The sequence below is a fragment of the Colletes gigas genome, unplaced genomic scaffold, assembly GCF_013123115.1.
Source record: "Colletes gigas isolate AHSC1104 unplaced genomic scaffold, ASM1312311v1 Colletes_gigas_Sc00017, whole genome shotgun sequence".
In the NCBI taxonomy this organism is placed as follows: domain Eukaryota; kingdom Metazoa; phylum Arthropoda; class Insecta; order Hymenoptera; family Colletidae; genus Colletes; species Colletes gigas.
In genome coordinates this window covers 1,057,928-1,081,945 of record NW_025106646.1, presented here as the reverse complement: position 1 = coordinate 1,081,945, position 24,018 = coordinate 1,057,928, and positions in this window count along the sequence as shown.

Sequence of the window (24,018 nt, the reverse complement as noted above, 5' to 3'; positions counted from 1 at the left end):
ATCATAGATAACGTCATTGCTGTTGCAATCTCGAATAAGATCGATTGTCCGATCGCTATCTGAAAACGTGTAACGACATAATCGCCGGGAATTCCTCGTGGCAATAAAATCGGGCAAGGTGTTAATAACAGACAGAGCGTTTCGATTTTTCGTTGCCCGGGTTTCGCAAATAATCCAACGGTTCTTGCTGCCGGAACAGAAAGGTCTACAATCATTATCCCTGGAAAGTAGTCTACAACTCTCAGCGATAGGATATTTCGATAATGTGATGTATGATTATCCTAAATGGTATCCACCCCTTATACTTTGATTATATTTTCACTAAAAAGTATTATTTTATAGAAGTACGTCATCTTATCGAACTTTACATTAATGCAATAATAGCAATTGATGGTTTTACTTTATAATGTTAACGATAATATAGACAGTGAGTCAACAAAATGGTATATGAAATTGATTTTTATAAATGAAATGTATATTGATGTTTATCTGCTAGAAGAAGACTAATGAGCTTTTACATCCCTACTCTAGTTTAGACTTTACTAGCTTCTCTATTATAATAGGCATTGAGTCAACTCACATAGCCAGTGAGTCAACAAAAAGGTACATAGAGTGGGCTTTTATAAATTAAATAAATATTCATGCTTATCTGCTAGAAAAAGAATAACGAGTGTTTACATTCCTACTCTAGTTTAGAGTCTACTAGATCCCCTGATATAATAGGTATTGTAATAATAGCAATTGATGATTTTATTTTATAATATTAACGACATCATAGGCAATGTGTTTTCAAAGAAGTACATAAAATGGATTTTTATAAATGGAATGAGTATTGATGTTTATCTGCCAGAAGAAGACTAACGACTGTTTATATCTTTACTCTAGTTTAGAATCCACTAGTTCTTCTACTATAATAGGCACTATAATAATAATTGTTGGTTTTGTTTTGTAAAATTAACTAGTAAGTAGTCGCTAGCCTTCTTTTCAAGACGAACTTTTTAAGATCATAATGTATCTATCCCTTTGGCTGAGCTCGACAAGATTGGTTCAACTCATTTGTTTCTTAATCCCCAAGTGTAAGTAGACTATTCGGATTGTTTTAGGCGCTCCATCCTTTATGAGTCAGAATAGTGATTTTGTAATTTTTTTTATTACGTCCACGCGACTTGGACGTTGTCGATCATTCGGAAGTTTGACACACGCGATAGAATCGTTTGGAAAGTTCGAATTTTTACGTCATTCGGCATCGTTGCGCGTTAACCGTGGTAAATCTAGAAATATTGTCTCGAATCCGCGCGACGTGTTCAAGCAGACTTCGCGATAACTATCGCTGACAGTAAATTATTAGCGCGGAATCACGTAACCCGGCGCAGATGAAAGGCCTGGACCGTTGACGTTCATTGAAATCGCCGGTCGCCGCCATTCTTCCGCGTGTCCGATGAAATTCGACCGGAATGCGGGCAAACTAACGACGACGAGCAACGACGTCGACAAATACTTACACGTGTCCCATTTTCGGCCATATATATTTCAATGCTGTTTAATAAAACTTTTCAAGACAGTATCATCGCCAAATTCAATATAAAATATTTTTCCTACAAGTTAAAAAGCTTTTCATATGTACACATTGTGTTTGTACAATTTGTTATCATTCCAAGACAATACCATCATCACATTTAATACAAAATATTTTTCCAAGAAGTTGAAAAATTGTATTTATACATTGTGCTGTCTGTCTTTTTGTCGCAGAGTGTACAAAGCTTTCCACCGACATATGCGATAAAATTGCAAGTGAATTTCACACGATTCGCCGGTTGGCGCAATTATTGTCCGCTTACGTTCGATCGTGTTTCCATACTGCGCGTGGAAAGAACGCGCGCGTTACACGCACTTTCACCGTCAGGAGCGCTCGTACATTCGTTTACTTTAAGAAGCGTTTAACGAAACTACTGTCCGTGCCGCTTATTCTATGATTCTGGAATGCGAATCGAGTTTAGAAAAAGGTGGAAAGGTTTAACTCCGTTGCTTGAACGATCGACGATGACAGTAATCGTAATTCGCCCTGACATTCCTGCGACGTAACACCATCGTAGAATTTTAGCAGCATTGGTGGATTGAACGTTTATTCTATGAAAAGGAAAGTTCCTTGAGACTTTTAAAATGGACTAACAAAAGTCTTAATATCGGTATTATGTCAGTAAAGCTATTAGTCAGTCAATTAGTTTTTTAAAACTATTAGTCAGATGCATATTTTTTTTTACACAAATGAATTCCCCAGGTCATTCTGCGTAAAAAATCATTAAACTATCATGTTCAACAAATCAATATTTCGTGAGATATTTGACAAATCCTTCACACTTTTTTGATGAGGTTAGCTCAAAGATAAACAATCTCACGAAATATTGATTTTTTTAACATAGTGTCCTAATGATTTTTTGCGCAGAATGACCTGGGAAATCAATTTAAGTAAATTTAAATATAAAATTTCTTAAAAAAATATGCCTCTGGATTTTTCTGGCGCATCTATGGACATTATTATAGCGTTCACCTTTTTCCTCTACAGTTTTCTTCTATCTGTTATTTAATTCGGGATATAATCTGTCCCAATTGCGTAATACAGTTATATAAAATAAAATAAAACTGAATTTTATATAGCCTATTACGCGTTACTGAGCAAGAAATGAAATTTAATTTCCTCACAGAAGCCATTGGAAGTTGGTTTCGTTGTACCGTATGGTAGCGCTGAGTCGGAGTTCAAGTTGTACATTCCTGCACGATTCATTAGCAAAGCACTAATTCGTGTCGAGCATATTCTTTGTCCATATCGGCGAATTTATCTGATTTCTAAGTTAACCGAACTACGCAATAACCCTCAATTACGGTTTTATTGTTCCTCATACATTGCGATAGAAAGTCTCCAAATATGTGCTACCGTTTCAGGCGCAGAATTTTCCTATTAAAATTCCTCGGTGATGAAAGACACGATCGCCCCGCATTTCTGTTGGTTTCTTAAGAATAAACGTAATTTAAATTTGTTATAATATCCCGTGCAAACTATCGTTAACTCATATTTGCCGCGTTTTGTTCAAAAATTTGTCTAAAAGAAATTGTATTAAATTTTCTACGTGAAATATTAGAGAAATACAGATGACATTTTGTTTCTCCTCTGGTGCCTTTTTGATAACGAATGAAAACGTTATTTTGTACATATTTATTTTATTTAGCTCCCCATCAACGTTCTCTACACTAAAATTTTGTCGTTTTAAAATACTTTTTAATGATTTCTTTTTTGTAAATGTATCAATGTAAAGACGATAGGAAAATTTTTACAAAGAACGCGCAACAGCCGAAGGAATATTTCATGCATCGCGACCTAATGTTAAAGCAATTGCTTCCAGGGAATAATATAACCACAAAGATTGCTCGGACACGGCATTCTTTTCCAACTCGATCAAGGCTCGCCACACCGTTTCGTAGAAAAACGATCACCGGCGTTTCCGGCCGACTCGTTGTTAGTTAACCGCTCATTCTTCCTACCAATTCTGCACCGGCAGCAAAGCAATCTAGAACCGACCCAATTCTCGCGGATCCACGCTTGTCAATCAGATGGAAGCCACTCTCGGTGGGCAGCCGACGAATAAGGCCAGCGTCGTGCACGGTTTAACGTACGATTTCCTGATTTTCGTGGCAATTTACCGCAATTTGCCGCCTACGCGTTAGCTCGACTGCAAAGTGCACGTAGGCCGCACAATGCAACCGTGTGTCCAACGTTCCGCGCATCGGCCAACTGAACTTTGTTTAACCTACAAATCACAGCGATTCGTCCGACACGTGGGCGACCAGCAGAATCTGATATCGCTCTTGAACAGTTAATAATCTGCTAATTAAGGATGGTAGGAAGCAGATATCGAAGTACAAGATAGTCGGATGAAAGGCGGCCATTTGAAGTCCATTACAGCGATAGGCACTTATGCCCGATGTCCACTCGACGGTTTTACTCTTCACAGTACATTCCAACACAAAAATATTGTGTTTGTATACAGGTTGACCCAAAATTAGCGATGCAAATTGGGTCAGGGAGACTCTATGGTTCGATATAAGACCTAGGATAATGAATGCTCGTTGGTACTCTTCGTTTTGAGGGAAAATGAAATCGAAAATAAGTTCAGTTACTTAGATTCCATTATAGACTTCACCATCGATATTTACCTCAAATTGTTGTTATAATTAACGATACTAGTCAATTGAACATTTTAGTTTGCATCGAATTTAGTTTATCACTTGTTCAGTTCTTGAGATATTATTCAAAGTGGCATTCTCGTATCCTAGGAATTAAATTCTTTCGAACGCATTTGCATTTTAATTTGTTCAAACGCTGAGATAATTCTCGATTTTAATTTTGTTGATGGCTTGCTATGCTTCTAGAATAAATTACGTCTTTTATTATACATTCGATATGCTCGATTAGAAATTGGTGTACATTCCTAGTATAGTATGATAGTGTTCCAACAAATTGAAATATCATGTTTGATCCAACAGATAGTGGAATATCTTTTAGTAACAAAGGTAAATCGTTAAGTAACAAATTTAAATATGATACACTATAGAGTGTCTGGTAGAAAGTGAGGACCAACAATTTTGTTATACTCCATCTTTGTTGAAAGTGTTCTTTTGATATCATAAAAACTTTCTAAGAATAAAGAATTCATTTTGTATAGAAAATAGTTTTTAGTTACTTTCTCTCGAGTCTTGATGTATCCGATCAATTGACGTCAAACTGTATTTTAGGCACCAACTTTGGAAACTTTTAATTCCAGTTTTAGATGTTCGGAGCAACGCAGCTTTATTAGCCCAAAGTATATAATGTGTTAAACGTTTCGCACGAGTTTCATTAGCGTTTTATGAACTCGTTTGATCGTTGCCTTGTCAGGCAATCAATTGAAGCTCGATATCGAAGCCTCTGTCAGTGTCCTCGCGATTTTCCAGATTACCACGGTGCTTGCTCGAGCATGCGCTAATTAATTAAGGTATAAAAGTATCCCGGAGTGGACGAGGAGGCTGACGGTTTTAATTAGAATCGTTTCATGGTTTCTCGGTAGCAAGTTAACACAACTGATTCAATTGCAACAAGGTGATGTAATGGTCGTGATTATTCACCGATCAAAGCTGGATCGTCGGATGTACAGTGGAATGCAGTCACGAGAGCGGTTGCGCATGTAATCCTTTGAAAATCAGCGAATCAACGTGACTTGCGAATGAACCGACGACTCAGTTCCTTCGGTGACTCTATTTCTCATGCTCCCGTTCATTCTTCGATGCTAATAATAATCCGATGGTTGCTAATGTAACCAAGAAACGAAACGGATACATTCCACTGTACGATATATTCCCTTCTAATACTAAAAAAACGTTGAGATTTTTAATTTTAAGTGTACTGGATACGTATTTAAGGACACTTGAACATTTTTCAAATTTTACATCTGTATTTAATATTTTATTTATGATATATCTAGCTATTAAATCTTTTTGTTTGAAAACTTTAATACATCTTCGTGGTGTATGTATTAATTGGTATGGACTTTTAGCCATTTTATTTTTGTTTCTTTACGTATTTCTAGACGTCGATCCATATAACGTTTCGATAGGATTTAAATTTGGGGACTTAGGTTACAACACAAACTATTACGTTAATATTTTGTTCATTTAAAAATCGTTTTACCATGCAAGTACTTGTTTAGAACTGAGTTCAGATTATATGTACTATTAAAACATCAACATATATGAATATTATCGTTCAAAACGACCTCGTCTCAATAGTTTTGATTCTATCAAGGAATTACCAACTATTTCAGGAAGCTTAACTTTATCCTGTTTTCCATGGAAAAATATCGGAATTTCAAAACACCTTTAGGGATATCAAAAACTTTTACTATCGATTTACCATTCAAAACATACAAAAGAGGAAAAGTTATTTTGTAGAAAGTGAAAAAATCTATAATTGGTCAGACATTACAGTAATTCGATTGTCATCAATGATACTATAAAACAATAAACATTGTTTACCAATTTTATTTTTCAAAATTGTTAAAAACAGTAGGATAGTAAATTTAGAAAACATAGTCACCATCATTTGCATTCTATCCCATAAAAAACATTCCATGGGAACAAGATTGTCGATCAAGATTGTACGTAACACAGTTTCAGACATTAATAAACAGATTAAATAAATATACAAACATAGATGCAGTATAACTTTGAAAGCATGCAAAACAAGTTCACTGCACAAACCTATCCTTAATTTGTACGGCATAAAAACATATGTACAAATGGAACTCGTAACCAACAAATCGTAATGCCCGAGATACGAACAAGACGAGCAAAAATGACTCACTTTTATATTTTGAATAATAACCCTACTATTATGAGCGTCATTTGCATCTCAAGCCTATCATTGAAACGTATAATTACTGAATGCTAGGAATACGCTCCAGCAAGTAGCAAACACGAGTTCACGGATAACATCAGTGATTTACTCAAATTAGTTAATCCGTGTAATCTTTACTGAATAAGTCTACGTATCAGGAAAATATAATTAATTTTTACGGCGATATTAGTATTCTTTATGATTTTCAAAGCACATATTAAGCCACTAATATTTGTGTGAATATTGCACACTGGGACATTTACTCTCTAAAAGCGGAATAAAGTCATTTTATAAAAATTATTCCACCACTAGTTGAACGCATGGACCATGATTTAGTACAATTTTTTAATATATGTCAATTTGTGGTATGTAATAAATAATTTTTTAAATATTTAATGGGATAATAAGTGCTTGTGAATAATATGTATCTAGTTAGTGATAAGTAAACAAATAATTCGAGAAAAATTGCAGAAAATAGTCCACGTTTCTATAAGTTTAATATAATTGTGTTTATGATAAGAAATATTTTCGTAATAGGATTTGTACTCGAGATAAAATATTCGAATCTCGCGACACTTTTTTATTTAATGACATTTATTTAAAAGTCCTTGTGCATTCGTAACGATTTTATTCAGTCAAAATAATCACATTTAAAAAAAGTCTAGACAGTAGGTATATTTGAATGACTATGTAGTTTTGAGGAGCAAATGGACTGTATTCATAGATTCAACATTTTTATCCAGACAATAATTTTGTCCATTTCTGTTTGCACGTCGTATTGCATAGGTCTGATACGTTTCTACGGAGTTCCATAAATAGAAATCACCCTTCGGATATTCTTATCGATCCTTTCGAACGAACGAAACGTGGAACATCCGGAGTCCTGGTGACGTTTTTGCCAATACACGTCGCTTCTCCTGGTTCGGTGAACGGTACCGCGGTGCAGTTGATGCAACCTCGTCTCGTTAGTTGTAACCGAGGTATAGACGCGATATTTATCGTCGGAGACGGTTATCTTTACTGCCTCCTTGCTCCGTTAAAGACTATTTTATATCCTAATTAATTAGCGCGCGGACTATCTCGCCGTAATTGCAGAGCCGCCGGTTGCGTTGTAGTGTCGGAGGCTGGATGTAATAAACGCCGGGTAATGGTGGATCGATCGTAAAGCATCCCAATAGATTTCGAGATGATCTTGCAACAGTTTCGCGTGCAGTTTTTACGAGATTTCGCGTATCGGATTTCGATCGAAGCCCCGTATAAGCGAACGTAGCCAAGATACAGCGAGATTCATTGCTGGTATCTTCTTTTGCTTATTCGCGAATCAGCGATTATCTTATATCCTAATAAGTGATTAGCAAACAGCCTCGTTAACGTTTCGATAGTGATAACGAGCGAAGATAGTGCAATTATACGGTGGTGCGCGCGAACAGTGAAAAGATACGAATAATGGTTGCGTATAGCGAGGAACAAAATTGAACGTACGCGTGGAATTTTAACATAATATTTTATTCAATGTTTCATATGTAGTATCGATGCTTTGACTTTCTATGCAAAATATGGAACTCGTATTATTATCATGATTTTACTTAATACAAATATTTTTCACGGAGGTGCTGACGATGATATTGCACTATGTGTTTCGAACTATATCTCATGAAATATTGATTTTTTGAACATGGTACCCTAATGATTATTTACGCAGGATGACCTGAAGAGTCGATTCGAATAAATAAAAATATTCAATTCCATAAATAAAATGCATCTGCATTTTTCTGGCACATCCTTGCACTTATGAAAAGAACAAAGTCAGAGAAAAATAGACACTATTATATCATTCAATTTTTCCCTCTACTATTCTTTTTCTACCTGCTACCCAATTCGAGATATTGCCCTGATTCTTAAAATGAACATCGCTCCGAGGTTGACGAAATTCGATATCAGCAGATATTTATACATAACGCTTCTCTGGCTCCAAAGGGGATCCCCCCAGTTGGGAGGGATAGAAACGTTCAACCTACGAATCACGGTTCATTTTAGGAATCATTCCTACCTAGATTCCGTTTAGGGTCGCAAAGCATGAGGAAAGCTAACTAACTGATCGTAGAATTTTTCTCGAGGTACGGTGAACGGAGAGTCGAGCACAGGTCAAGAAGAATCAAGTTTCCGTTTCCCAGTAGAAGCGTAGGTACAGGGCATAAGTAGATGCAAACATTAATAGCTCGCAAGCACGGGATAGTCGATCGATAGTTTATCGTGCGTGGCATATTTCTATCCGTTACGCCGACACGTTGCAATGGTTACAACGTGATAGCGGTGTATTCGTATTCCAGCCGTCGTTAAGCTCGGTTACCTTTATAGCTTCCTCCTTACGTCGGGGGTATTATTTTATATGGTAATTATTCAGTTAACGTTCGCGCGTACGTTCTGTTCCCCGGGTGCATTACTATTAATACGGCGGGCAGCCATCGCCGCGACACCGTTGATTTCTTCATAAATTACCCGATGCAAATGCTGAAAGGATCGCGCGACCGTATGTTTACGCTCGCGCGAGCCAGCAGCGCGTTACTTACGCTCGTTGCGCGGTTTATATGCATTTCGTACAATGTTAGTCGGCTCGTTACGTCATTCCCGCACGGGCAACGATTCGAATCCGTTTCGCGGTGTCTAAACTGTCCATAATGCGACCGTTACCAAGCCCGTTTGCTTTTATCGCTTCCTGCTTTTATTACAATTTACAGATTCCACGGTGCGATTCGACGTACCGAAGCCCAGAGATATAATCATTTTCTTATACGCTTTTTGTAAAACACGGAATCTTAATTTCAACGTGAAAGCTAGTAAAATACGTCGTAAAGATAAATTATTAATATAGAAGAACGAATGTTTAATAATATCTGAGATATAAAAAGTTTAAGTCGTGTATCGTGTGACGCCAATAATACGTATGTTTGTATAGGCCGACTAGTTAGAAAGGATCTTCGAGGTGGGGGAACGCCGACCGAGCTTCTACTCCCACTCCAGTTCCGCGTTATTCCAATCGTTTCGAATGAATAATAATTTTTCAAATTCTGTTTAATCGATTACTTTATTTGCAGAGTAATTACTCGTTATGCATAATAAATTATTGTTATCATTAAGTCATTTTACCACTTCTGTCTGAATGTTAATATCTATAATTTTATAAGAGTATCTTTATCAAAATACGTCAAAGATCCTCGAGATATTAATTATTTATTCGAGTCTACTTTTCATCGATACAAAGCTGGTTTTTTTTATCCTTCGGTGACTCTGCATTTTATTCACGTCATTCATTATGCTTAGGCCACTCCCAGGGACTTTTGTAAAATTGTCGAGCTATACATGGATAGAGACGAGGGTGTTCCTAAGAATAGTCAGTTCATGGCGGGTGTAGGATATACTTAAACGTAACAAATTAACAATTTTAACTCCTTGAGGCACAGTGGGTTAAAAATACACCTTTTGAATACCGTGATACATACAGAGGGATAGTTTTCAACCCTGAAAAACTGAATTAACTATAAATACAGATGTTTAACTTATGTTGCATTCAAATTGTTTAGTTAGGTAATTCCGTGATGAATGACTACTGAAAAAAAATAAAAAATAAATTGTTCTTTAAAAATTGCAAAGAGTAGTTCAAGTATATAGATAATATAGTTGGTTTATCACTACTATATTATAACCAATATTAGTAATAAAAGTGTCAAGTTCTTGTATTCTGATGCACAATCTAGAACATAAATGTTGCTTAAAAATTCCTGCTATATTAAGTAATAATTTATTTTACTCTCGTATGCCTTATACAAGTAGAATGACTAATGTCTCGTATTTATAGATATTTACTATACATTTGTCATAATTTCTCTCGACTATCATGTTTCAGTTTCGAAAATTTGCCTTTTCGAGAAAGATTATCTCGTAAAAAATTAATTAAATTAATCCACCGCGATTACAAGACATTTTTTAACAACATAGAACAATCAGCATAGATTCGAACGTACTAATTGGCTGATCGAACTCTTGTTATATCAAAGTTTGAGACATGACAATTAATTAACGGATGATTGATCATCGATGCACGTGCAACTATGTACGAAGCGAACAACGATAACGCAGATAATTATTTAATAACAAACCGTTCCGGATTAATGAACGCATATAATCATGTAACATACGATAACGAGACAGTAAATTGTTACAGGTCAACGATCTTGGGCATAAAATTTATTTGTTTACCCGTTGCATCATAGTGATGCAATCAACGTAGAATCTATGTGAACTTGTTGCCATTAGACTCATTCTCATCACGTTCATCGTTATTTGATTAATTACCCAAACACCTTATAGGTCTTCAACTTGAGAAATTCCTTTCACTTTTAACAAAGAGAACTGATGCAATAACTGTTGTTTGAACGTTCCGTAATAGGCATCTGGATCTTTCTGAAACTGTCAGTGATATACTTGCTATCTTTTTACACGGGTAAATTAACGTAATCGTCAATTAATGATTGCATAAACACGAAACTACAAGAAAAATTTTAGGCGTGACTTTCAAATTTTTGCTAAAATTTATTATTCGCTGGTTTTATACTTCTCTGAAATGCATTCATTGTAGAACCTTTAAATTTCAAAGCAAAATCCAACAATTTCATTACAATTTATTATTATAGAAGCCTTTAAAGTCTTTTTTGCCTTGTCTAGTTCTATTTGTGAGTTTCCTTTGACAAGATGGCTTTTGTATGCAGTTTTATTCGCCAATAAAAAAAAAAAAAAACAAGAAAGGGGTTTTCCAGAAATGAATTTTTAATATTACGTAAGTCTCTTTAATCTTTGCACGTTGTCATAAATTTACTTGCCTTAATTGGTATAAAATATTCAGATTGTCTTGTCACAGAACTATAAAAGGTAAAACGATCAATTAGCGGAAATGAAAGAAAAATTGAGGCTTTCCTATTTTAGCAAAGGATAAATTGCTCTTTGACATCTCGCTTCCTACGCGACACGAATGCTATTTTCAGTCAGATAAAAGCAGTTTTCCGTTTTCCACTGTCATCGCACTTTCGCCAGCGACAAATTTCGCCCTCGCAAGCAGGAAGTCGTCTGATAATCCATTTATCGCGTAGATATTTATTTTTGCAGGTGCTGTGGTGCATCCGCGTTGCATAGAAATGCAGCTTGCGATACCGTGCACGCTGCCACATCTGGGTAAACCCTGTTATCAATAGGATATCAATGTGTACAGTCCACGTCACGATGCACCCGACATCCTCTATCCGTTGTTCGTAGCAGCTTTTATAATTGTCGCGTTTCTCACGATGACTTCACCAAACGTTTCACAGGTGTTATGTATATTACTTTAGAGGTAAAGCAACGGTGATTAGTCATCAGAGTTGAACAAATTTTATTGACGAATAACGAAAACAAATTTTAGATTCGTTTGTAAATGGATTTTCATTAGTATTTTAAATTCATTTTCAACAGAAAATCTACTCAAAATTAAATATCTCTTGCCATAATTTTTAATACAAAATAAATTTAAAAATTCTTAAAGTCTTTTAAATGATTTCAAGATCGATAAAAGCGTCACTACAAAATATATTTAACTAAAATCAGTCGTTGCAGATTGAAATTTATGTTCAAGAAAAGATGTAGTGTGCTTTTCAGACCACTTTGCACTTGTGTAGGTGAAGAATTTTATATTTTTTACTTTAAACTCGATATCAAAGATCTCGAAGACCCGTAATTACCAAGTTTCAGAAAGATCCGATGAAATCTTGACTTTTGGCTAAAAGTTACCTTTTTCTAGGCGTCAAATGAATCTCGAAAGAATTATTCACTTCTCTAGATACCTGCTAAACTTGCAGCTATTGACACACTCCTTAATTATGCGCCGACGGTCAATCGATGATTTATACACATCCGAGCGATCGCGCCTCCGGCCACTAATTATCAGCTGACAAATTGCGATTTTTCTAATTGCCGTACTTTCAAGCACGCACCTCGATAACACGATCATGCAGCAATCTTTCGCAGAATTAAGCGAGACATATTGGGTGTCGTGTTCTTGCACGCGAGCAAGTATGTTAACGCGGAGGTGCACAGCGTGCACGTGTCCCGATAAATGCAGTTGGGGACATCACGCGTGACACGTGCACTGTGCGACCAGCTGACAGAAACTTTAGTACAAACTTTCAATTTCACGCTCTATCCAACAAAATACTTTTTCTGGCCTTCGAAATCCTCTCTGTCTGGAATCTGTCACCCTAAACACCAATCAGTAAAATAGCTCAGTTTTTTAAAAATATTAGATATTGTAAAACTCACGATTTTGAGGAAAATCAGAAATCAGATGTCAAAGAGTGGATATGCAGACGTTCTTTCTGTTGTTCCCAGAGTATCGAAATATTTGAAAACGATGACATTGAACTTCGTGATTTCGATTCGGTTCGAAGTAAACAGTTTAGAATCTGTATTGCGGTGTGAACCTTTCTACGGCGGCGTACCTTGAGCGCGGCAACTATTCTCAGCACAATGTTCGTTAAAATCGCTGAGAAGCCGTGGCCGGTTGAGGAAGCCGTGGCAAGCGCAAGAAGTCCGTCATTCTTTGTGCGTGGGATTAGCGATGCAAATTTGCACTACCGTGAAACATAATTGGCCGACATTGTGCGTTCGTTAGCCGTGCATTCTGCCACTTATCGGTGCCGCCACGAAAGGGACAAACGTGAATAGCGGACTCCTAATTGAAGAAATCTCGTTTCCCGCCGCATCGCGGTTTTCACGCTACGAGGGAAGAAAGGAGGACGCTGAAATGCCGGAAACAGCCGAGTTTTTTCCACTGATTTATTTACTCGCCTTTTGCCGGAGCCACGGTGTAGACGCTTACGAAGGAAAACCATTGTGAACGTTTCCAAACAAACGTGCAAAGTGAACATTTTACATGAACACACAAACGAGTATTTCCGTTTTAATTGCTAGTAATTATTTCGTAGGTAGATTGATATTTTTGTAATTTATCGGTTAGGTTGGTAGTATCAGAGTTTACATGGAAGATAGATTTTAGTTTCGCAGATTTTTCTTTTGGGTCTTTAATTACTTTGTTATGTTAGAATGTCAGCTTAAGGGGACGATTTGGGCTGATAATTTTTGTTAAATTTAATGTCGAATCAGGAACATCACAGTTGTATTTTTGTTGTCTGCATATAGATGCTGCAAGTTAGGTAAATTGGTTCAAGGGTTCAATAAATAGAATTAGATTTTAACAATACATATGATAAACATAAATGAAGTATGCAAAAATTTTTTAAATCCTCTCGTGACAAGACTTTATCTATTTTCTATAAAAATATGTATTTGCATAAACATTTTAGTTTACTTATGTGTTGTCAGTTTCTACAATTTGAGTACTGCTTAGTTCAAAAGGAGCTCGCTCCCTCTCTCGTGAAATTATAATAACACGAAAAAGGGTAATAAATTCTTCAAGATCAAGAATCGTTGCATTCAACTGTCACAAAATTGACCTTTGTAATAACGAGACAAGCACGTAACTGGACCAGCCAGGACACCCCGAAACGTCCGAGCCGTCCGAAACGATAAAATGCCGCTCGCCAGACCGTTCTTCTAGCCGTTTATACGTTTCTTACGGGCATAATTAATATCATTATTGTGATGTCAACGGGAGGAAACGGTACGAGCACGTCGAGCGTGCGTTACACGAGTAGTATATATGCGGACTAGACAGGCTACCGCGCGGGATATGCTAAATACGATCAAACAACGTTGTTTTATGCTAAGTGACCCCTGTCACGTCGAGAAAGACAATGCCGCTTGTCTGTTCTCTGCAAAATGCATCAGGATGTGTGCTCGACCGGGTAGAAGGAACCTTTTGCTGAAATCACTCTCTTTCCCTTTCTTTTGGCACCTTTGCTCGTACCGTTCAAACGCGTTTCAGCCGCGATTATGGAAAGAGAGAACAATAAACGTCTCTTGTCTTCTCGCGTGGGAAGTGAAAAATACAAATAGTAACGAAAGTGTTTGAATGCTAATATAGGCGAAACTTGTATAAACATAATACGGTCCTCAGTAGTTCGTTAAAAAAAAAAGAAAAACGATAACAGATATTCCTTTTTTCAAAAATTTTTTGATCCTCCTATTACGTCTTTAATGGATGCTAAATCGAGATTAATTTTTATTTCTCAATTCTTCGTATTTGTTGCAAAATTATCCGTGGAACGTATTTGTGTTGCTAGTATCATACAAGTATCAAACAGTTTTTTATTCACATGGGAAGATAAAGGGAGGAGTTTCTCCAAGTTACCCCTGGGAAGATGTCCGTTCTTTTATCGAGTAACAAATGAAATCGTAGCAACAGGATTGATCATTGCTGGCGTTCCTTCCTACAAGGAAAATGTACCGTTGGAAAGTTGCAAATCTGCATCGACGATCGCAGCGTGACAAAACAATAGGCCTACGTTTCTTTCCGAGCTTCGGTAACCACCGTGAGAAAAATGCTTGACAGTATGAAAATATGAATACTCATATGCATGACAGTCCATAAGTCCAACCATATTTTTTTTAATTACTCTACTGGTTTGCTGAACGCCTAAACATTAAATAAAAAATGTTAAAAATTCAACGTATAAATTAACGCGTGAAAAACGATGAAAATATTTAATTGTTTTAACTACGGTGCACAAAATTAAAAAATCTGAAACGATAGAGGAACTGTTCACTTGTTACTTATTATTATCAACAAGTTACAGAATTAATGAAATGGTAGCTTTATAAAGGGTTATCTCAACCCCTAAATATAATAATTCGTATCATACTTTAAGTACTTCATGTATTTTTGCATATTAAGTACATTTTGCAGTTTTTTGAGAATTAAAATTTCCCATAAATGCATAAACATACGCAGTCTACTCATTATATTAAAATTAAAAATTCCAATTATAGAATATTTCACAAGGGACAGATTTAAGTGTTCCATCGAGTGAACGTGACAATTAAGGTTCTGTACGCTGGTTTCATTCGTTGTCTATTATACGAACGAAGGTTTACCTCTGTTCTCGTTCTCTGGAACAACCAACATGATAATAACGAAGAAAGTTGACAGCGAAGAAACGGAAGGTGCACGATTCTTGAGATTCCAGGTTAGCGTTGCACGGAGTGGAACACAATTTGCACAGTGTGTGAAATGTTCAACGCAAACCGCAGTTTCCTGCGTAACCTCTGGTGGAAAAAGATCCTCGAAGCCGGATGGCATGTTTTCTATTAGCGTTGTTCCGCCAAGAAGTTTCTAATCCCCGTAAATTGGACTTCGCGGTACCGTGGAAAACTCTCACGCAGTATACGTCGTGTTCCTACTTACGCGAGGAAAATAGTATCGGGGACACCCATGAGTAATCAAGTATTACAAAATGAAATACATTTAAAAGTTTGTAAATGAAACTTGTATTCCTCAAACAATAATATTAGTCGTCGTCGTTATCGAGAACGATTCGTTGTCTTGTCTTTGGCTGTTCAGAAGTTAACTAGCCCTTCACGGTGTTGGATGAAGGGCCAAGTATTTAGTGATTTGATATTTCTTCTCAGTAACCTTAAGACAGGTATTAGTACATTTGGACAACAGGAATTAAAGTGTTACAAACTTATCGTAAAACAAGACAAAAATAATTTATTAGTTAAAAGTCTACTAAATGATTTTAAGTTGTCAAAAATTTATTGTTTTGTTCGACCCCCTGCTTGACTGTAAATGTTCAAACTCTTGAAGAATTTTTAAAACTACCACTGAAATGTCTATTTTAAATCACTGTAAATATAACAAACTAGTTCTACCAAACAGGTTAACATTTGATTCATATTGAAAATGAAATAATGTAGAGGGATGAAATCCTGACATTTTATTTGTGTGCAAAAAAGTTCAATATGGGAAATAATTAGTTGAATATCTTGTACAAATAGTAACTGTTCTAATCTAATTATCGGTACAATGGGTTTGTAAATAATTGCATTTGTATTCTGAATAAAGTGAGTGTACAACATATTATAAAAAGAGCTAAAGGGGCTCTACTAAATTGTTTGGTACATGTGTATTCTCACAGTCTTAATGGTTTTAAATCGACAAATGAAACGAAGAAATGTTAAGTCATTGATTATACTCATAAATAAAGCTTAAAAAGGACACTGCAGTACTCAAATGGAAATTAATGGAAAAGAAAATCTTGTAAATAGACGATTATTTACGTAGGAATATCCCTAATACATAGTAATATAAGAGAATTTGCACCGGTGAAATTCATGATAGGAACGAATTGAAATAGAAAAACAAGGAAGGGGGAGGAAAGAACAAGAGGAAGGCATTAATTGTACCCCGAGAATTTGTTGCATCGTTAAAGCATCCACCATTGTCACGAACGAGCAATGAATCACGCGCTGGTCGTAGTATTGTCAAGTGCAGCTATAGTAATTTATCGCGTTGCTGTTAATCCTGTCCACGGTGTTCCTTAATGTCTTCGATTTAAGGTTCTCGTAGATAAATTGTAAGACGACGTTGATCATGAAATGCTCCAAGGTGACATGCGGACATTTTGTTATATCATTTCGATCATTGATTTGGGAAATACACGATCGTATTGCGCGACATATGACATTTTTAAATACACGGGGTGTTCAAAAAGGGGTCCAAGTACTCATCAAATGGAAAAAAAATATTTTGAAAATTGTAAATAATTTTATATTTTTTTTCCAAAACACTATCATTTACAGAGCTGTTGATAACAGTTTTAGATCGACTAATTTTGCCTACTAGTTGTTTATAGTTGTAGTAAGTGGTACCATGACAGAAACAGACAATTATTTTGATTTGCATTAGATAAAATGATACTTTCCTTCACGAGAGGTGTATCCTCGAATTCACTAGTGTTTCCTTATCGTTACTCCAAGAACCATAGTGTATTTAAGTGCTGCAAACTCTCCGCGGGCGACGGCGGAGACGCCATTTCAGCAGCATTCGTTAACAGGCCCTCTAATGGCGTATAAAACAAGCCACCAGGGCCGTTTCACGGCCTGGTACGGAGAAGGGGGCATAGAAGCAGCGAGGAAAGACGAAACTCACCCTCTTGGGTTGCCAGTAGATCGTTACCAGAAACGTGTCGATGGTCTCTCTCGAGCCACACGTACAATTTAGTTTCCAATTTTTCTTTGCTTCAACGACCCACTCAAAGTCACTTCTGTTTATGGAGCTAAATAAAATCCTCGATTTATTTAATTTCGTCGTCGTGAGAATCTTAATACAATGGGCTTCCTCCATGTGACACCACTTATAGATCGTAAATGAAATAAAAATACGCATATTTATTATTTGAGTACAAAATTTAAATATATCGTTAATATTATATATAAAGAAATCGAGTATTACACTATAAAGAAACAATGTTTATTTACTTACTTATAAACGAATTAATTTTTGTTTGTTTTTCGTTTATAAATTTATAATCGAATAATGATCGCTACAGAGAGAATTTCTTTTACGAACTATGGAATGAATGGCAAGGAGTCTGATATAGGACGAACAACTGTTAACAGTTATCCGTCCGCAAGGAGGTTAAAAAATGAAAAAGATAAATATTCTCTACTTTCGTCCCGTATCGTATTCGATTTCGATTTAAAGAAACGTGGCACGTCGAGCTCCTTGTATTTTAAAGCGATGACCCGTCTGAATTTCTGTCTCATTCGGACATAAATTTTCGACGGACAAGGGGCGCGAGTTTCTTCGCAGGGTGAATTATGAATTCCACTCTGCTGCAGGAGATCCCTTTATTCTTCGATCTCCTTTGAGGAATCGTCGAAACTCTGTTCGTTCTTATTGTTGCGACCACTGGAATAGAAGGCTCCTTTTCTTTTTCTGTCCCTTTTTAAGATCTCAGCGACCTTGCGCATTCCGTTTAGATTCGAAGAAGTCTTTAGAATTTCTGGTCGCTAAAACACGAGTTCCGCGGAACAGGTGCGCCAAAGCTCCTCCGAATACATTATTTCGCAACACTCTGCCTTTATGAATTTTGTATAAACGATAATCGGAGAGTCGAGAAAAAATAACATTCCCTAGAGTTAAATTAAAAAGTCATTCTATAAGTGAACATGACATTATTAACAAATTGACTGATTTTTCACCGAACAGCTAACAAAATTCTGAAGATTAGATGTTAAATAACTAAATCTAGATTGGGCTCTTGAGTTCTAATGAGGCTCTAAAAATGAGTTGACAAATTGTGGGTAGTTTCCAATTGTCTAAAAAAGGTTTCGTTTTCATCGACAATTCGAGGGGTTTGGTATGCCAGTTAACGCATCAAAGATACTAAAATAATAGGAACTTTATAATTAAAATCAGTAAGAAAGTAACACAAGCTTTATTCTTATTATTCTTCTAGTCTCGTCTCGAAATATGAATCGAATACTACTTCTTTCGCAGTCAGAAGTATCTGAGCTTCACCGGGGCTAACAGCTCGTAAGCAAAAGATCGGTAAACGAAGGAAATAGATGTAACATCCAGATCTAGGACCAGGTTCATCCAGATTATTATTAGACTAATGTTTATCGTACACCGTCTCGTGTTCTCTATTTAGATCCTCCCTGAAATGCATGTGGTGCGCATTGACGACATATTGACACTTCCGTGTTAATCTTCCCGAAGAGTGGTTTGCAGAAATCGGCTATTTCTGAATAAAGAGACATTCTACGAACGCGTTGCAAATAAATCCACGAGTAAACGAAAAGTTTTAAACATCTCGAACGCGAACGCGCGGCTACCAAAAATATTTATTATTCCCGAGGCTTTAACTGAGACGTTCCTGTTTTGCAATTGCAGTTCCTGAAAACTGTATCACGAAACGGCATTCCGTGCATTTGGGACCGGGAGGATTTACTTTCTCTTATTTGGATATCCAGTGTCTACTTAGAGGGGTTCCGACTGAAACTAAATATTTGAAGAGGCGCGTTCCAAGGGTGAGGCATCTATTTCTACACGTATAATCCTTGGAAAATAACGTTGGCATTTCTTTGGGGGACACGAAAGTCTTCCTCTCGGTTTCTTTCGCGAGACGTACAGTGTTTATCTCGTTGCTGTTTCTATAATCTCTGTGAAAGAATTATACGTACATATATACGTATACTTTTCTAGCTTGTCTCATTGTATTTATAAATTTTCCAATGTAATAATATAAAATCAAACGTCATCGAAGTATATGATTTTCTTCTTTGAAATTAATGCAGACAAAATTATACAATTGTCAGTTTCCTGTTGAACAATTAACTGATTTATGAATACTAACTAGATATTATGTATTTGAGTGCAAAGGGTTGCAGATCTATTTATAGCGATATTAAGGTTTTCAATTTCTATTTTATGCTGTTCTCACAAAGAAGGGTAGATTAAAGGTTGTCGATGTCCTTTAGTGACCATAAAAATCTGCAGGCAATAGTCGACGATATCGTTTGCAGGGCAAATACTGTTCAATGCACTCAACAGCGTACAATGTCAAGGACGCAGCTCGGGCTACTCGTGCCAAGAAAAAGACCCTATACATATATTTGGTCCATTGGACGTTTTACAGCTCCGTGGTACTGTGTTTACGACCTGGTAATACATACACGTTCGTTTCATCATATTATAATGATCCTCCTCGATGGTACAATCCGCGTTCGCGCCAATCCCTTTCGACTTCGAGGATCAACCCTTGAAAAGTGACCTCCCTGACCAACCCCACGTGCGCGACATACAATGGATCCTTTGTGAAACCCCATAGTCGTCGACTTCCTGGCCGAAGGGTCGCTCAACATTTTTTTCAGCTTCTCGAAGCATACGTTTCTGACACTCGAAGGCCGTCATTTGTTCTTAAACCCTAACTACGTACGTTTTATTTCATCTTATAAAGAAGAAATTATTTCTCGGTTATTTATGTGCCTATGAATTAACACGTTTGCTACCACTTACCACATGCTTATTAATTTTCATGATAGATGTCACATATGTGTAACAGCAAGGATTGTCTATTTTATGTCCCTGAAAATAAATAAACTGTAAACTGTCAACTGTTGTATTATCTGGGATACTGTGTTAATGTATAGTTGGCCTATGAAGTATATTTTTGGGGTATAATTAACTTTCATTAATTAAATTTCATGAACTGTCGGAGATTTATTACCAAGTTCTGTTTTCTTTTGCCTCAGATTGATGGTTTTTATTTGATCATGATTATAATACAGATTATAAATACAGATTTTTTAACAGAATTACTCACATTTGAAAATATATGATTTTCTTTCTTTTTTAATGTAAGAATATATTCGTGAAACATGATACTTCCTTGCAGGTTTCCCTGCTTTCTTCGATGTAGGTTTTCTTAGATATTATATCAGCTGTTTTTAAAGGACGTGGAGATAGGCACCGAGGTAGATATCCATGAAAAACCGTTTGACATACGGTTCCTTAATGGGCACCTTATCAAACGGGAAAAAATGGATTTTCAGAGTCTCGGTTCGAACGGAAACCAACAACTGAATAAATGAAATGCAACTGTACAAAAGAAATGGGTATCGATCATATTTACAAAAGAAGCTGTCAAACTATACTTTAAAATGCATTTTCTTCAATTTTGGATTGCCAAACCGTAATTAAAACTTCAATTTTACACAGTTGTAAACTACATAAATTAAAATATATCTTAGTACTCATTTTCGAATCCATAGTCAAATTTATTTTCTTTGATACTTCATCTTGAGAATTTATTGTTTTAATTCCAAAAGTCTTCTCAGCCATATGTGGCAGTCACATTTTTATCGATTTCAGATTCTTCAGAATAAACAAACGTTGACCATTTCTATCTAATTCACTCACTCTGAGTTCCTTACTCTCGTGTGCAATGCGATCGAGTCTAACAAAGACAAGAGCGACGATTCCTGGAATAGTACACCTCCCTCGATAACGTTAACGAGCACGGTAATTACGGTTCGCGTTCGGAATATTGATAAATCGATCGTTGAAAGTTCGTGTAAGCATTCGGGAGGACTGTTTCACCGTGCATCGCAAATCATATCGTCGATATGGCCATTGGTTGATCCTCGTAGGAGTGACTCGAGAACAGCTTGACAGCTTGAGTCACCGCGGGCTCGTTGAGGAAACGAGCACAGCACCGCGTAACTGCGTCGAACGTTCCCGAGTAATTTATCGCGGCGTGCAGTCCATTTTTCAGCGTGGTTTATTAATTCCAGAGCGCAAAACAATAGGACGAAATCAGCTGGTCCCCGATGGCGGGAGAACGGCGCGACGCGAACAATACCGCGAAGCCCCATGAACGGCGTCGGAGGAGAACGTGGCAGCCTCGACACTTTGTCACGCAGAAATTGTCTGCGGGTACACGATGGCGCCGTTTAGAAGAGGGAATACCCGCCGCTGTTTCTCGATGCGCGCCGTGCCGGAAATAATTTATCGGCCGGCGCGTCAATAAATAATTCGTAGCCGGGACGGTCGCGCGTCTTAAGAAGTGGCTGGCTGCCCTAGGGTGTGACTCGGTGTGACGCACTGCCACGGACAGCCGACAACAAAACGATATTAAAATGCACGACGATGCTCCGTACCGAGCCAGGGACGTGCCCTTTCGTCAGCTGAGCGCCGGTGCTTTCTTTCTCTCGCATCCCTGGGAACGATTTCTCGAAAGGCGAGAAACCGAGGGGCTGTTCTTCGAGGAAATGCCTATGGAAACGCTCTGACGACCGGAGCAAACCTGGGTGAAATTTATTTTGGACAGTAATTTAAAAATGATCGCTTCGAATATGTATTAGGTTTGCCACAATTTTGTTCCGCATTCTCAAACAGACTAAAATTTGTCACTTAGTAAAAGAGAGAAATTTAGAAATTTTAAACATACAAACATCAACGATTCATAAGTTACAAGTAGAAATTGTGTCGATTCATGAATATTTTTGTTAGCACATAATAAAACCATCCTGAACCACACAATACTTGGAGATGAGAAGTAGAGTTAACATAACAATCTCCAGGTTTGTCAGTTTATAAACAACTTGAAAATGTCAACGGTTTAATGAAAAGCGTTAGACTACATTTTAATAAAAAATCAAACAAGTTTTGTAGCGACAATAAAATAAAGGGAGGGAGCTGTCAAACAAGAAGGGATTTTTTCATAAAATTCCATATGTTTGAAATATTGCTTTAAGTTGTAGTACAACACTCAGCGTGATCTTTATTTCGTATCGATGTAAATACACATTGGACTTCTTTGACAAAAAGCTCTAAACAACTTATCATTTCTTGCAACTAAACTAAAGATAGAATAAAGTCTTCGATAAACTTATACATTAATCCCTATTATTCTTATTTTATCGACTATTTTTTGTAATAATTCCTTTGCTATCTAATTCTAGATACATTATACATAGTTTCATTATACTCTGGATAAAGAAATGTAAGGATTTCACTCCTAGTTCATTATAGGCCGATATCATCACTGACTTTGTTTTTGTACACCTCTGCGGTTTAAACTCACTATTAGATGGGGCACTCCCTCGAAACGTGTTCAATTGTCTCCAGTTTCTTCTTCTTGTTGCATAGTTTACATATTTCCTCCTCATTTATGAATTGGCACGTCCCGTCTTTGTTTCTGAGTTTCTACCATTTCCTACTTGCCAATCTTTCAGCTATTCATTGTTTAGTTTCTGTATTTATTTCCTGGGTTTCCTTCATCGTTTTATATTTCTCGTTGAATGCAGAAATTTCTAGCTTTCTCTGTGGATGTTTCCTTTTATTTTTTCCAATATTTCGTCTCATACATACTATTACTGGTAGTGATAGACTACAATATTACAATATTTATCATAGGAATAATTCGTTTTAGATTTTAACAGAACTCTATTAAGGAAACAAGTTACTTTCGTCAAAAACAAATAAAAAATAATTTATTTCGTGAAGTGGTAAATAAATCATTCAATTGAAAATACATTAATTTATTTTCCATATAAAATACATGAAATAATAATGTTGTTTTGAAATATTTTTTAAATAACTCGGAAAATTAATTTTAAAATAATGTATTTTTGAAAATTTTTCAAGATGCCCAAGTCTATCTAAGAGTTGAGAGGCTTTTAGTGAACTCGTATTCCAAAGAATAACAATTTTGATATATTCTCTCGATAGAAAAATATTTGGAAGCTATTTTTGTCAACCAACTCAGAAACTATTGTTTAGAGGAAGGTTTAAAGTTTGATATACAGTGTTAGAATATGTATAACACTAACATGGTTTTGAATTTCGCTAGAAACTTTTATGATAATATTTTTGTAAGGTGTATCTTTAAGAAATTGTTCGATTGTTCCTTCGTATCAAACTGGACGCAGATACCTTAAACGGATATTGAGTTAACCAAGAACTTCGTGTATACTGTTCTTAACTGTATATCATTCTTCGAGCTGCTGTAGTTGAATCGAAGTCAAGTAGCCCTATTTGGAAAACAGAGAACTTGTGTACGCAGGCTTGTGCAAAGAGACAAGAGATTAAGTAAGAAGAT